This window comes from Falco rusticolus, chromosome 6, assembly GCF_015220075.1.
Source record: "Falco rusticolus isolate bFalRus1 chromosome 6, bFalRus1.pri, whole genome shotgun sequence".
NCBI classification, from domain to species: Eukaryota; Metazoa; Chordata; class Aves; order Falconiformes; family Falconidae; genus Falco; species Falco rusticolus.
In genome coordinates this window covers 84,723,594-84,738,409 of record NC_051192.1, presented here as the reverse complement: position 1 = coordinate 84,738,409, position 14,816 = coordinate 84,723,594, and the positions used below count along the sequence as shown (strand labels likewise).

At 44.0% G+C, this 14,816-nt stretch overlaps 1 long non-coding RNA gene across 2 annotated transcripts in view; it reads left to right on the top strand.

Annotated features, from left to right (window-relative positions):
* Positions 1-14,816, top strand: part of LOC119150520 — a 141,157-nt gene that overhangs the window by 51,490 nt on the left and 74,851 nt on the right. For both annotated transcript variants that reach the window (XR_005105098.1, XR_005105097.1), the window contains exon 4: positions 4,845-4,922. This is a non-coding gene — a long non-coding RNA (uncharacterized LOC119150520). The remainder of the gene's footprint in view (positions 1-4,844; positions 4,923-14,816) is intronic.

Here is a 14,816-nt window from a genome sequence, read left to right as displayed (position 1 = left end):
CTGAAGATGAGTGTGGTGTTTACTTTTTTTTCAGTCATCAGGAACCTCCCCTGACTTCAGTGACCTTTCAAAGATGATGGCTCTTTTCCAGCGGTGTCAGCCAGCTCTCTCAGCACCCTCTGATGTATCTGGCCTGCTCTGTGGGTTGCATGTGCTTAGTTTGCTTAAGTGGTCTCTGACCCTGCCTTCCTCTCCTGCAGGTATGGTGTCATTCTCATAGACTCTGCTGGTAGCCTTCAGGGGCTGGAACACCTGAGGACACATCTGCCCAGCAAAAACTGAGGGGAAAACAAAAGAGATGGAGTACTTCAGTCTTTCACATGCCCTTTGTCGCTCAGCCCCTTGCTCCATTGAGCAGAGACCCCATATTCACATTAATCTTCTCCCCATCGGACGTTTTTCTTTTTAGTGAATAGAAAGACAGAGCAGGCAGATTAGCTTAGTCTTGACTAATTTTCAAAAGCCTAGGAAACAATTATGTGAATCATATTTCAGATTCAGATAAACCTTTGATTTGTGATTGTTGTCATTACTGACCTGTGCTGGGCTGGTGCAGCCTGGGCTGGTGGCATGTTTGCATGAGATGATAGCTGCCTTCAGCAGCCCGGCAGGGTAGCACCACCACATTGCACAAGGAGCAAGGGCTTTGATCAAGCATCAAAATCAGGATTTTCAGGCTTTTATTCTTTGTTGTGTTCTGACTTGCATACTGCTTTTAATTACTTGAAGAGTGATTGATGGCAGAGAAACACAGCTCCATGATCAGTGCAGTCTCAAGCAGTTACCAAGCCTGTGATAATGTGGATCACCAGAAGTCTTCTGGCTCTATGGAGGTTCCTGCTGGTATGCAGAGAGATGTGTGCTTGGCTTATTTGTCACATACAGCAGTTTTGTAGGGTCTAATTTTTGACGCAGAACGGTACTAAGTCAAATGAAGACACCAAAGATTACTTTCTCTTATGAGCTAATACTAAAGGAAGGTGGTACAGAAGGTGCTTGTAAAGTATTTAAAAGCACTTATGGGAAGAGTAATCTACATGGAGAAGTCATTCTGCCGTTGTTCTGCAATGCTTGTTTTTTTAGGGGCAGTTTTACTCACAGGAGGCACACTGTCAAGGCAGATGTTACCTTTATGGGTTCTTCCAGTGCAGCTGTGCTGTTGGATGGCTGATTTAGCTTAGGTTTTATACATCAAGGTTACAGTAAAAATCAAACCACAGGACTTTTACCTGAACAGAGCAAAACAAGGCAGGGAAGCATTTTCTGTCTTAAAACTCCTAAAAAGAATGCTCTACATAATGTTTGGGGAGTGCATTGGGGTGTGTATCATGATAATAGAGTGGAATGAAAAGTGCTATTTATGAAAAAGTAAAAATACATAAGTGCAAAAGAAGAAATAGTTTATCTCAGTAACCTCTCTGCCAGTGCAGTCCTTCCTATAACATCCCTTGTAATAACTATTCCAGGAGATTTTTGCCTGCCAGGAGAGCAGTGTTTCCATGGAGCATGCAACACGCCAAGGGCCTGTGCGGGTCCCAGCAAGGGCGAGGGATGGATTCCAGGTGACTTTAATGCTTTTTCAATCCAAGTCTAAAGCCTACAGTTTGCCTAAGACTACAGTTAAATAAGACCTTCCTGTGCTTAAGAGCTGAGATCTGCTAGAGCAGGTAGTGCCAGATTAGCAAGGCAAAAATTACTTTATAGATCTTTAGGCTGCTGTAAAACTATTAGAAATTAATCCTGGCTACCTGTGAGCCCAAAGAGTATTTCTGGTAGCAAAGGAGGAATATCGTATCGATACTACACCCTCTAGCTGAAGAAGGGAAGGTGGCATACAGCAACTATTCCTGCTTTAAATTACCTAGTGTTTCCCCTGATGAAGAACCATCAGGAGAGCAAGACTGCTGGGTCTCTAGCTTTTTTGCACTGCTGAAGTGGCAAAAAGCAGCTGGAGCAGACCTGAGAACAAAGCTGCACAGCTCGTTTCATTTAGCATACTTCTATATTTTCTTCCTGTTTCTGAGCTGTACGGCAAATGGCAAAACTTTCAATTGGCTTTAATTACTCAATATGTTAAAATATTAGTAAACACTCATAATACATGAATTACCAACAAATTTCTGAAGACACTTACTGACATTGATTAATTACATAGGAGATGTGTGTCTCTTATAAAATGGATAATCCTCAATAAGCTTATTTCTTGCAACCATTCTGTAATTATTTTACACTAACTATATTTAGATTTGGTAGCATAAATCATAAAATACCAAATTATTATTTAAAACAATATTTAAAAAAACCCTAAGCTGTGTAAGTTAATCCTACAGAAATATGTCTTCAATAATCAACTGGTATTTTTTAAAAAATGCAATTAGAATCTTATTAAATCTAAATTAAAAGCTTACATGAAAAACAATTTAAAAATAGATATTGAAACCTAAGAATTCACACTCTTCAGTGTTTGCTCCTATTACAATGCACACTTAAGAATTTGATAATTTTTTCCAGGTGGACAAAAACAAAAAGGGTTTAAATTTGTAGCTAGTTTCAGATTTTAAAGTAAACAGGGTATTTAAATGGAAGGACGTGGTTTGCCCTGTTGTACCCATATGGGAACATTTAAACACATCATAAAAATAAGGCAGATTAACATTTTTAAGCAACTTTGTGCCATTTGAAGGGAGATTTTATTTTCATTTCAGACATTGAACTTGGTTTTTCCAACATGCAAGTTCTGGGTCAATGATAGGCACAGAGAAGCAAAAGTAAGGATGCAGTGGGCAAGCGTTCATTTCCACAAGAGAAATTAAAGTGAAAAAATCTGTTGAGATCACTGGGTGTGAGGGCATAAAGTATAGCAAGTGTGATACATATATATGTATATATGTATATACTAGAGTGACACTGAGCTTGAGGCAACTGGTTAAGCCTAAAGCCATGGTTTGCTCTCATTGCTTTAATGGAAGGACAAAAATCCCAGCTCTTAGTTATTGCTGAGCCAATTTTTGGTCAATACTTCCAAACTGGGCTGTTACGAGATTCTTTTACCGTGCCACATAGTATGTTTATACACTGAAATTTGTGCTTAGCATTTCTTCTATCATATCCACAGGGCAAAAGCAGAATTAGACATAGAAGCAAAGAGACTCCTGCAGGGAAAGCAGCAAGAAAGGACAGCATATGAATTCTTTCTGGTATTGCATAGAGTTGTGTAATATATGAACTGTAGTTGCAGGTTATGCCTTTTGAGCGCAGATGTTCAATAGTTGATACTTTCACATGTTATCTATCAGGATAACATAATAGCTATAAGACAGTATGATTTTACTGACTTTCGATCACTGTTAAGAATTTTTTAGGCTTTCTGGGAAGTTTTGCCATCTTTATTATATATCCCATGAGCACAGAAGCCTCTCAAATGTCCATTGTTCTCAAAGGATTGCCTTTGGGAACTCAAGGGACACTTGCCTGCTTTTTTGTGGAAGGAAAATAATTAACTTAATGGAAGAGAATCAGGCTTATTAGAGCAGGGTATCCATAGAGCATTTCTGACAATTTGGGGTGTGTTTTCTGAAACATAAATTTTCTTCTCAGCTGCAGGATTGGGTCATGCGCCTACTTACTCCTGATGAAAGCAGTGAAGTGACTGGAACATGGTTTTCTTTCTCTAGAAAAGAGAAACATAACAGAACAGCTTGAGCTGCTACTGTATCATCATCTTTATGACTCGTCTATCTCACTGGACATCCAAGGGGGAGGGTGGTCTCGCAGCGATAAAAGGGAGGCATTATGGACAAACACAGACTGTGTGATTTGACTGTTCATATCCGTCGTATAACAGAGTATCCTCCACATCTCTCTATGTTAACCTACATGTAAAGGCCTGTCAATGTATGTGGCTTGTATGTCAGTCATCGCAGGGAGTTATTTTTTGTTTAGTTGCAGGAAAGATGCTGAGCTATTAAAGCATATATAAGTAGCAAGTGGAAATGCCTAGGAAGGGTAGGGTCTCCGTAACATGGGAATTCATAGTCACGCTAGGAAAGGGTGTAGTCTGGCTAAGAGTGGCTGTCTGGCAGATGTATAGCCTGTGTTCTGTGAAAGAGACCTCTTGGTAGTTCGAAATACTGCTTTGCCCACAAGGGTTTGTATGCAGAACTTCACTGTAAAGACACTCTGAAGGTCTGAATCAAAGGGTTCCTCCTTTTCTGGGGGAACACTTCCTTTTCTTTTCTTTCTGGTCCTATTGAAGTGTACTGTAGAACCTGCTGGTGTGACCTAAATATTTATTAACATAGAAAAGATTTGTGTAACAAAGTCGCTCATACTTCTCATTGCCTGCTCCAGCTGCTACAATGGATAGGCTTGATATTTAAATCCTTCTTTTGTCTAAATAGGGGAATACTCACTTTCTGCTTTACAGAGGACTTGCTTTCTAAGAAAGGATTTGTAAAAAGTGGCTTTCAGTCTTCTTATTGGCCTCAGAAGGCTGTTACAGTTACTAAATACAGATGTCCTGAGTAAAATAACTGCCTGCCTAGAAGCAGCTGATTAGGTTTAAGGACCCATTTGATCCTCCCTTTTACCTTTTTGAGCCTTTGATATATGCTCCAGATAAAGACTTAAAACTCGTACTGTTGTGCTCCTGTGGAGGTCAGGAAAGAGTCCTGCTGGCTATAATGTTCATAAGATGAGATGAGCGCTCTGTTCTTATTCCTCAGTCTGTGGAATCTCAAAGCCCAAAATATTGGATCAAGTCATCCTTATGGCAGTGAGTTGGGCAGCCTTTGAAGATTCTGTTGAAGGACCTCCAAAACTAATTTACTTTACCTCTTTTCCAGATGTTCGTAATCTCCATTAACTACAAAGGAGTCTAGACAACCAGCTTAGTCAGAGATGGCTCCTCTGTTTAACGTTGGGTAAGTGATGTCTCACTGAAGGACCCTATTGCTCCTCAAAATCTCAACCTGAGTATGCCTCATGGTCTTCAGCTCTATTTGTTCCCTTTGACCCTCTGGCCACTCTTCTGAGTGGTGGTAGACGTCTTAACCTCTATGATAGCTCCTTCCTATTTATATATTTCTCAGGCTCATTTTCCGTTTGGTAATCACTGTTTTCTTTTAAAGTGTTTTTTGTATTATGAATGTCTTCTGAACTTCTTAAACATTTCACATACCCTGCAATTAAAGCCCAGGGAAGTCAAAGAAGTGAATTTCCTTGGGCTGCAGGTCAGGTGGCGTAGTTCTAGTGCCATGTTTATAAGGAATAAGCAAAATGCTCCTGGTTTGCCTTTTCTCATCATGTTGCTGACACAGAAAACAGGTGAACATGAGCTGTGTTCTCTGTTTCTGTGAGCTTCTGATTTGCAGAGTTCTGTTGTTCATAAGCTATAATGCGAGAGGGCTCTGAGAGAATGGGTCAGTCACTATGATCTCTCTTCAGTGTTTTACCCAGGGTGGACCTGTCAGTGTGACACAGGCTATCTAGTGTCAGAACTTCTGAATTATTCAGGGATTTCAGAGGCTAAACAAAAATTCCTTTACTGGCTGAACTATTAATCTTGTTCATTTATGTGTTTAAAGAATGATGAAATTAAAAGTGCAGTATGAAAACAGTGACATTTTTTTCATATTTTTCCAACTGTAGGTTTGATTCTGCTTCCTGATAGCTCTTTCTAAGTGTATATTCGTACTTCATCCCCAGAATTTCCTGTGGTTTGAAATTCTTTTGCGTACATGAAAACAGTTATGATTTGAAAAGCAGAATAGTGTTGAAACTGGTAATACATAAAGCAGTTGAAGTTATTAATATGGCTCAGAAACAGGATAGAAGTAAAAGGTGCCATTTCCTATGTGTAAATGGAAAACCTATGAAATGGAGGGCTGGGAATCTCTCATGATTGCATTGACAGACGATGCAAAGAGCAGGATCCACTTATAGAGACTGACTTGAAGGACCTAAAGATCTAGTGTCAGTCCCAGCAGAGACTCTAGGTGAAGCTTGTTTGTACAAGGAACTACTATAGATATAATGAAATAGCTAAATGCTCCTTTAGAAGCTGTCTTTTTGGGATCCCGTTATATTTCTGCTACCAGGTGTGAGAGAGGAGTTGTGAAAACCTTGCCATCCCACTTTACCTTGCCTTGCACCTTATTAGCATTGGCTTTTTCTCAGGGTTGTAATAAGACTTTACTCAGTGTTAGGTATTTTCAGTAGCCCTTCCTGAAGCAGGATGCTGCGGGATGCCTGTGCAAGGCATTCAGCTCCCTCCTCTCCCCCTGCATGAACTGCACTGGTCAAACACTGCTCTGCGTGACCCAGTGCATTTCTGGCCAAGTGCATCTTTATGTTTTCTTGCCAAGCAGTGATATCCCCTTCTGTAGTTAAAAGCGTATTGTTACCTTCACATTATTAAATAAAGAGGCAGATTCCAGAGCCTCTCACTTCTTTCTGTGGATGTCACCCCCCTGAATCTTAAATTTATCACCTGCTGAAGGGAAATGTTTTTGTGGGAGCCACTTGTTAGAATATTGGCACCACAGAATAATTTAGGTTGGAAAAGACCTTTAAGATCATGGAGTCCAACTGCAGAGTCCAACCATCTCCCTGCCTGGGCCACCCATGCAGTCTGGCTGCCTGGAGGTGTTTCCATCATCATGTGCTACTTTGTCAGACACGTGTTTATGGCAGTGACCTGCACGCCTCCCTTCTCCCCTTCAGGAACAAGATGGCTTTTATTTTAATGTGTTAATATATGTGGTAGAGGAGCATTCCTGCTTAGACATGGGTACTCTGTTCTAGCTGCTGATGTTTCAGAGGTGTTGGAACAGCTCAGGAGAAGGCCAGGTTGAAGCTAGCCCTTAAATGAGTATATGGAAACCAAAGGTAGAAAATCTTTATTCTCTCTACATGACGTCTATAAAGCAATACTCAGCTGTGGCACGTTGAAGAAACATTTATTTCAGCACAGTGACCTTTAAAGGGCCAGACAGGGCAGAAGAAGGGATATTTCCTTGCTTTTTACTAAACCACTTCTAAAAATAAGAAACCTTTCTTGGGTTTTTGCAGTAAAGTTTTGGTAGTGGTGGGGGCTACAGGGGTAGCTTCTGTGAGAAGCTACTAGAAGCTTCCCCTATGTCCAATGGAGCCAATGCCAGCCGGCTCCAGGATGGACCCACCGCTGGCCAAGGCCGAGCCTGTCAGTGACAGTGGTAGCACCTCTGCGGTAACATATTTAAGAAGGCGGAAAAGTTGCTGTGCAATGGCATTGAGAAGACAGGAGTGAGACTATGTGAGAGCAACAACCCTGCAGACCCCCCGGCCAGTGCAGAAGGAGGGGGAGCAGCTGCTCCAGGCGCTGGAGCAGAGATTCCCCTGCAGCCCGTGGTGCAGCCCACGGTGAGGCAGGCTGTGCCCTGCAGCCCGTGGAGATCCATGGTGGAGCAGATTTCCACCTGCAGCCCGTGGAGGACCCCACGCCAGAGCAGGGGGATGCCTGATGGAGGCTGTGACCCCGTGGGAAGCCCACGCTGGAGCAGGATCCTGGCAGGATGTGTGGACCCATGGGGAGAGGAGCCCAGGCTGGAGCAGGTTTGCTGGCAGGGCTTGTGACTCCATGGGAGACCCAGGCTGGAGCAGTCTGTTCCTGAAGGATGGCACCCCATGGAAGGGACCCACACTGGAGCAGTTTGTGAAGAACTGCAGCCTGTGGGAAGAACTCACATTGGAGGAGTTTGTGGAGGACTGTCTCCCATGGATGGGACCCCACACTGGAGCAGGGGAAGAGTGTGAGGAGTCTGCCCCCTGAGGAGGTAGGAGCACAGAGACAGCGAGTGATGAACTGACTGCAACCTCCTTTCCCCATCCCTCTGCGCTGCTGAGGGGGAGGTAGAGAAAATCAGGAGTGAAGTTGAACCTGGGAAGAAAGGAGGGGTGGGGGGAAGGTGTTTTTAAGATTTGGTTTTATTTTTCATTATCCTGCTCTGATCTGAATGGTAATAAATTAAACTAATTTCTCCAAGTCAAGTCTGTTTTGCCCATGACAGTAACTGCTGAGTGATCTCCCTGTCTTTTTCTCAATCCATGAGCCTTTCATTGTATTTTCTCTCCCCTGTCCAATTTAACAAGGGAAGTGATAGAGCAGCTTTAGTGGACACCTGGCATCCAGCCAGGGTCAACCCACCATAAAACCACATTACCTTGAAGATGGAAAGAATAGGCAGGTGGCAGGGACCCTGCAAAGACTTGATGTTTTCTCTGGCCACCAATAAGTGTCTCATTTCTTGGAATGTTCTTTGCCACAGCCAGAGTAGAGGCTGGGCTAGAGGCAGCTGAGGCCACGTGAGGATGAAGACATCATGATATGGAGCATCTCCAGGAACAGCTGCCTCTTCTGCACTTGGGTCATGTTGCACAGTCACTTAACACTTTCTGGGCTTCTTTTTAGTGGGGAACAGGTATTCTTCTATGGCTGTCATCTGCTTGGCTCCTACGTAGGCTCCTACTCCTGAACTGAGCTGGTGGAGGAGAAGCATAAACTCCTCTTGCTCTCCTTTCCTCTCTTCAAGTGCTCATGGAGGATCTGGAAGACAGTGGTAGAGGTGTTTGGAAAAATGGAGTTTTGACTTGGTGAAAAAAGTTAGCATTTTGATGTTATTGTCATCTAGAATTAGAATGTAAAGATAAAATACTAAAAAATGTCAAGGAAAGGAATTTTTCTCAGAAAAAAATTGATGTGGAGGAAAAAGCTTTTAGGCAGTGTAAAAGGTTCGTGGAGTGTGTGAAAGATAAATTCCCAAAGCAGCTGGTGAGTGAGCCAGCTAGGGAAGCTACCATGGTGAACCTGTTGTTTATGAGCAGAGGACTTGTGGGTGATGTGGTGGTTGGAGGCCATCTTGGGCATCACAGTCATGAAATGATAGTTTTCAATTCTCAGAAAAGTAAGGAGAGGTGTCAGCAGAACTGCCAGAGGGCAGTTTCCAGAGGGCAGACTTTGACCTGTTTCAGAGCGTGGTTGACAGAGCCCCTTGGAGGCAGCCCTGAAGGACAAAGGGGTCCAGGAAGGCTGGGCATTCTTCAGAAGGAAATCTCAAAGGTGCAGGAGGAGGCTGTCCCCATGTGCTGAAAGATGAGCTGGTGGGGAAGAAGACCAGCCTGGCTGAACAGAGAGATCTGGCTGGAACTCAGGAAAATTAGTTTATGACCTTTGGAAGAAGGGGCAGGCAACTTAGGACTATGAGGATGTTGCGAAGTTATGCAGGCCATATAGAAAACTATAAGGGCCAAAGCCCAGCTAGAACTTAATCTGGGTAGTGTCATGAAAGACAATAAAAAACAATTCTATAAATATATTAGCAACAAAAGCTGGGCTAAGGAGAATCCATCCTTTCTTGAATGCAGGGGAAACAGCGCCAAAGGATGAGGAAAGGCTGAGGTACTTAGTGCCTCCTTGCCTCAGTCTTTAATGGTAAGACCAGTTGTTCTCTGGGTACCGCCCTGCCCCCTGTGCTGGAAGACAGGGATGGGGAGCAGAACGAAGCCCCCGTAATCCAAGGGGACATGGTCAGTGACCTGCTGCTCCACTCGGACACACACAAGTCTATGGGGCCAGGTGGGATCCACCCAGGGGCACTGAGGGAGCTGGCAGAAGTGCTCACCGAGCCACCTTCGATCATCTATCAGCAGACTTGGCAAACCAGGGGTGGGTGGGGTGTCCCAGTTCACTGGAAGTCAGCAAATGTGACACCCATCTACAAGAAGGGCCGGAAGGAGGATCCAGGGAACGACAGGCCTGTCAGCCTGACCTCAGCGCCGGGGAAGGTTGTGGAGCAGGTCACCCTGAGGCCATCACACAGCATGTGCAGGACAACTGGGGATCGGGCCCCGCCAGCAGGGGTTATGAAAGGCAGGTCCTGCCTGACTGACCTGATCTCCTATGACAAGGTGACCGGCCTAGCGGAGGAGGGAAAGGCTGTGGATGTTTTCTCTACCTGGGCCTTAGCAAAGCCTTTGACACCGTTTCCCACAGCATTCTCCTGGGGAAACTGGCTGCTCATGGCTTGGATGGTGCACTCTACACCCGGTAAAAAACTGGCTGATGGCCGAGGCCAAAGAGTGGTGGTGAATGGAGTTAACTCCGGTTGGTGACTGGTCACAAGTGGTGTTCCCCAGGGCTCAGCACTGGGGCCAGTCCTGTTTCATGTCTTTATCGATGATCTGGATGAGGGGATCGAGTGCACCCTCAGTAAGTTTGCAGACGACACCTGGTTGGGGGGGAGTGTTGATCTGCTTGTGGGCAGGGGGGCTCTGCAGGGGGCTCTGGACAGGCTGGACAGACAGGCCGAGGCCAGCTGTATGAAATTCAATGAAGCGAAGTGCCAGGTGCTGCCCTTGGGTCACACCAGCCCCAGGCAGCGCTACAGGCCTGGGGAAGGGTGGCTGGGAACTGCCTGGGGGAAAGGACCTGGGGGTGCTGGTCAACAGCCGGCTGAACATGAGCCAGCAGTGTGCCCGGGTGGCCGAGGGGGCCGACAGCATCCTGGCTTGTGTCAGACACAGTGTGGCCGGCAGGATCAGGGCAGTGACTGTCCCCCTGTACTGGGCACTGGTGAGGCCGCCCCTCGAACCCTGGGTTCAGGTTTGGGCCCCTCACTGCCAGACAGACACTGAGGTGCTGGAGCGTGTCCAGAGCAGGGCAGCGGAGCTGGGGAAGGGTCTGGAGCACAAGTCTGATGAGCAGCAGCTGAGGGAACTGGGGGTGTTTAGCCTGGAGGGAAGGAGGCTGAGGGGAGACCTTATCGCTCTCTACAACTACCTGAAGGGAGGTTGTAGGCAGGTGGGGTCGGTCTCTTCTCCCCGATAACAAGTGATAGGACAAGAGGAAACAGCCTCAGATTGCACCAGGGGAGGCTTAGATTGGATATTAGGAAAAATTTGTTCCCCAAAAGGTTTGTCAAGCACTGGAACAGGCTGCCCAGGGACATGGTGGAGTCACCATCCCTGGAGTTATTTAACAGATGTGTAGATGTAGCACTTAGGGCCATGGTTTAGCGGTGGACTTGGCAGTCCTGGGTTAACGGTTGGACTTGATGGTCTTAAAGATCTTGTCCAACCTAAATGATTCTGTGATTCTATGATTTATGGTCGGTATGAAGCATTTCAGTACTGTGAAAGGAAACAGTAAATTGAAGTGTTAACTTACAGCTGAAACCATTTGTTTCAAACCACATATTCAGACAAAAAGTGTTTTGTAAGGGCAATTCAAATCTAAAAATATTTTCAAGACATAACATTTTCTAAATTCTAAGGAAATCAGATTTTCCGAGAAAAACATTATCTGGAAATCACTCAGTTACTTCTAGGCTCGGAATTGTATGGTGCCGGAGTTATAAACACAGCAAATGGCCCCTGTGCTGCTCATTAGCTTGGGTGTGCATAAGGGGAGCTGCTGGGTTTGAGCTTCCTTGCCACCTGCCCCTGTCCAGACACCGGTGGTCCTTCCTTTCCCTCTGGTTGGAGGTGTGTAGATGCCACATGTGTATTGGCTTCCTGGCAATGTTCTACCAAATCATGCTGAGATCAAGCATTTTTAATAGTTTCTTTCCAGCCTGGATCATTCTGACCAGCTAGATTTTGGAGTGACTACATGGGCTGTTATGCTTTGAGGATACTTTAAGCTTTGGAGAAAAGCAATGGACACAGGCAGTAGCTTTTCCACCTAGCTCAGCTGCAGTCCCAGGTGGCATGTCTGACTTGCAGCCACACACTCACAGGACAAAGTTACACAGTTTTCTTCAGTGGCGAAGCTGGCATAGTAAATTCCTGCCTACGCGCCCCATCCTTCCTCTCCAGCTCTTCAGCAGCAGCTGTGGACTTGCCCTGTAAGCCCAGTCAGCAAAGGTGTACTGAGTTAAAAACAGCTGTTATTCAGAGGTTGTTTCAGGGCTGTCTGAGAGCAGGGCTCTGCAATAGCTGTTTCAGCCCAGCCAAGGAGACAGCAGAGTTGCTGGCACCCCCGTGGGCCTGTGTGAGCTGCCCACACCTCGGCAGCACGGCACACTTGTGCAGAAGCTGCATGGACCACGAAGAGCTAGCTCACCCCATGGATGTGGTCCCAGCACAGTTGGGGAGGGCAAGACAGAGTAAAACAGGACTGCAGGTTTGGTCCTGCTCAGCGTGACCAAATGCTTACCATGATGCTTGTCAGATAAAAGCCTTGGGTTTAGCTCATAGGGTTATGCCTTCTGCTGCTGCTTTTTTTTGCTGCTGTTCTTTGATATCTATCTAGCATTACACAGAAGCCCTTTGCGCATCTTTTACTTCTACATGTGAGCTTACAGAGCAGCAAATATGAAGATTCCCGTTGTATCCTCATGTCTGCTGGAGTTAGTATCAAGTTCAAATCTGTTGATTTTAAGGGATTTAAACTGATACAAAAGTGGTTTGAGGACAGAATCAGGCTCAAAGCTTAGTACTATGAAAATCAACTAAGAAGCGTAAACCATTGAAACTGAAAGCAAATGCATATTTCCAATAGTAAGGGACAAACATTGCAAAGGCACACAGTTACAGACAGTCCTAATCAAGCTGTTAAATTCACAAAGAAAATGTATTGGTTTCTTCCTTTCAGAGGAGTTAGGTTGCATGATCTCCATTAACCAGAATACGCACATTTAAAACTAATAAATAAGTAAGCAAATAAAAGATCAGTGCCACAACTGTTTTGTTATTATTATGACAATCTCCCTGAAACTGATTATTCTATCCTTGTTACTGTTTATTTGCTTTCTGCATTATGTTCAAAGCTTAATGAAAATTGCCTAGCCAGGTTTATTTCCAGAATGAAATGCATAAGTACAAGTGACACAAGTTTGGGACAATACATGTATTGATACAAAATATTTAAAATCATAGTTTCTGCCTGCAGTGTCCACTTTTTTGCCTAAATATGCTTGATGTTGTTCTGTTACAATGGCATCTGGTTTTTTGTCTTTGGTATGCTCTGCAAAATTTGTAGCTCAATGTTTGACGGATATTAGAGGATACACAGCTTCAATCAGATCATCCTTCTTTGTGTCTGGAGGTGTCTTATTTTAAGACTGGATTCATCTCTCCTGCCTTCCTTTTCTTGCTTTTTGTTTCTTTCCTGCCCCTTTGTCCTATTTTCTTCTGATGCTCTGCGGATATTTTATTTATGCAAAATTTAACCTTAGAATCTCCGCTTTTCCCCCCGACCTAGTTTGGTACAGTGGAGATAAACCTGGAAGATTTAGATCTGTAGTTTTAGTTGTGTGTCTGAGTTGGATAAAGTTTTTCTTAGTTTTCTTCTTGAAAAAATGAATTGGGTTTTCTTTAGACTGCCTCATACTTCCTATGGTAAACATTTGCGGTTGGGACATGGAGAAGGATGGTAGTTTTGAACCATCAACTAAAACCAAAGGGCAGATATTTGTATGCTGCTGTGATGGCCCAAGCCAGAAAATCTTTCTAGCTAGGGCTTCCCTAAGGGCAGCTTGTCGCAGCCTGGGGAAAGGTGACCACTAGGGAGAGTCAATCTTGAGGAGCTCAGTGCCCTCTTTATCAAGATGCCACCATGTTGGGGTGTAAATATTGTCATCTACTGTCTTCAGGTCTTTAAACCTCATGTCCTAATGAGGCAAAGGACTCCTGTTAATAATTCTGTTTTCCATTAGGAACTGGGGAGGTGCTTTGCTTGTACATGTCGTTGCTTGGAGTGGGACGTTGGTTATTTGCCGGTGTGGATGGCAGTTTCTCATGAAGACATGGTTTTCTGGCTTCAGTTAAGTCTTCAAAATCATTCAGATTCTCCTGAAAATCCAAAAGTGGCTGATATATGGGCTCACATGGTGTACTTTTGCTTGGTGACTTAGGAGGTCCAAGGTGGACCAACTTTCTGCCTGCAAACTTGGAAACTATATAGAATATAGAATAGATCAGATCAGCTGAAATAGTATTTTCAAGTAAAATAACATGTTAATATCAAAACAGCTTCATCCCATAAGAAACCCATAAGAAAGGCGGTACTTGTACAGCCATAAATAAAAGTAGTTCTTGACAAAAGAAAATTTTGCACCAAGGATTTAAAGCAAATGGTCATCTGCAGGTAGGCAATCAGCAATTTTTTGGTTGGGTGAACAGTCTTAAATGAGCATCTCAGCATAAAGTTGCCTAGCTTAATTTTAGTGACTATCGTTCATTTATGCTTCTGGGGCTATTTATTACACTAATTTAACCATGCCACCTATGTGAAGAGCTGTGGGTGTGCAATAACTGGAACAGAAGTAAGTCTAAATTCAGATCTGGAGTTTGATTATCAAGTACTGTGCCATTTCTGTATTTTTGAGACTATGGAAAATGATACCATGGATGTGAGTGCAACCTCTTCTTGAGCAGATTGAAGTTGTGATGATTGCACCATGCTCATATTCATCCTGGGAATTTAAATAATCTCCTTTTTTTACTCATAAACATTTATTCCTGGAAGTGCCTTAGCAGTATTAGTACTATCCCAAGATGACTCATAGAGGAACTAATCTGCACACTGACAGAGAACAGTTGTAATCAGTACCTGATGAGTATAAACTAGACCAGGTGTTCACCTGCTAATTTTTTCACCTGATCAAAATTAAATCAATCACCAAACTTGGGGCTGGGAAACAATGGTTGAAAATACTTGTAATTTCAAAACAAGTGGGAGGATATTTCTGTAGCATTTTCAGCCATTGTTTTTTTCCCCAGACAGGTACTCTAGTAACTTTTCAGACTAAGATGCCAAGACTATATTTCAGAACAGT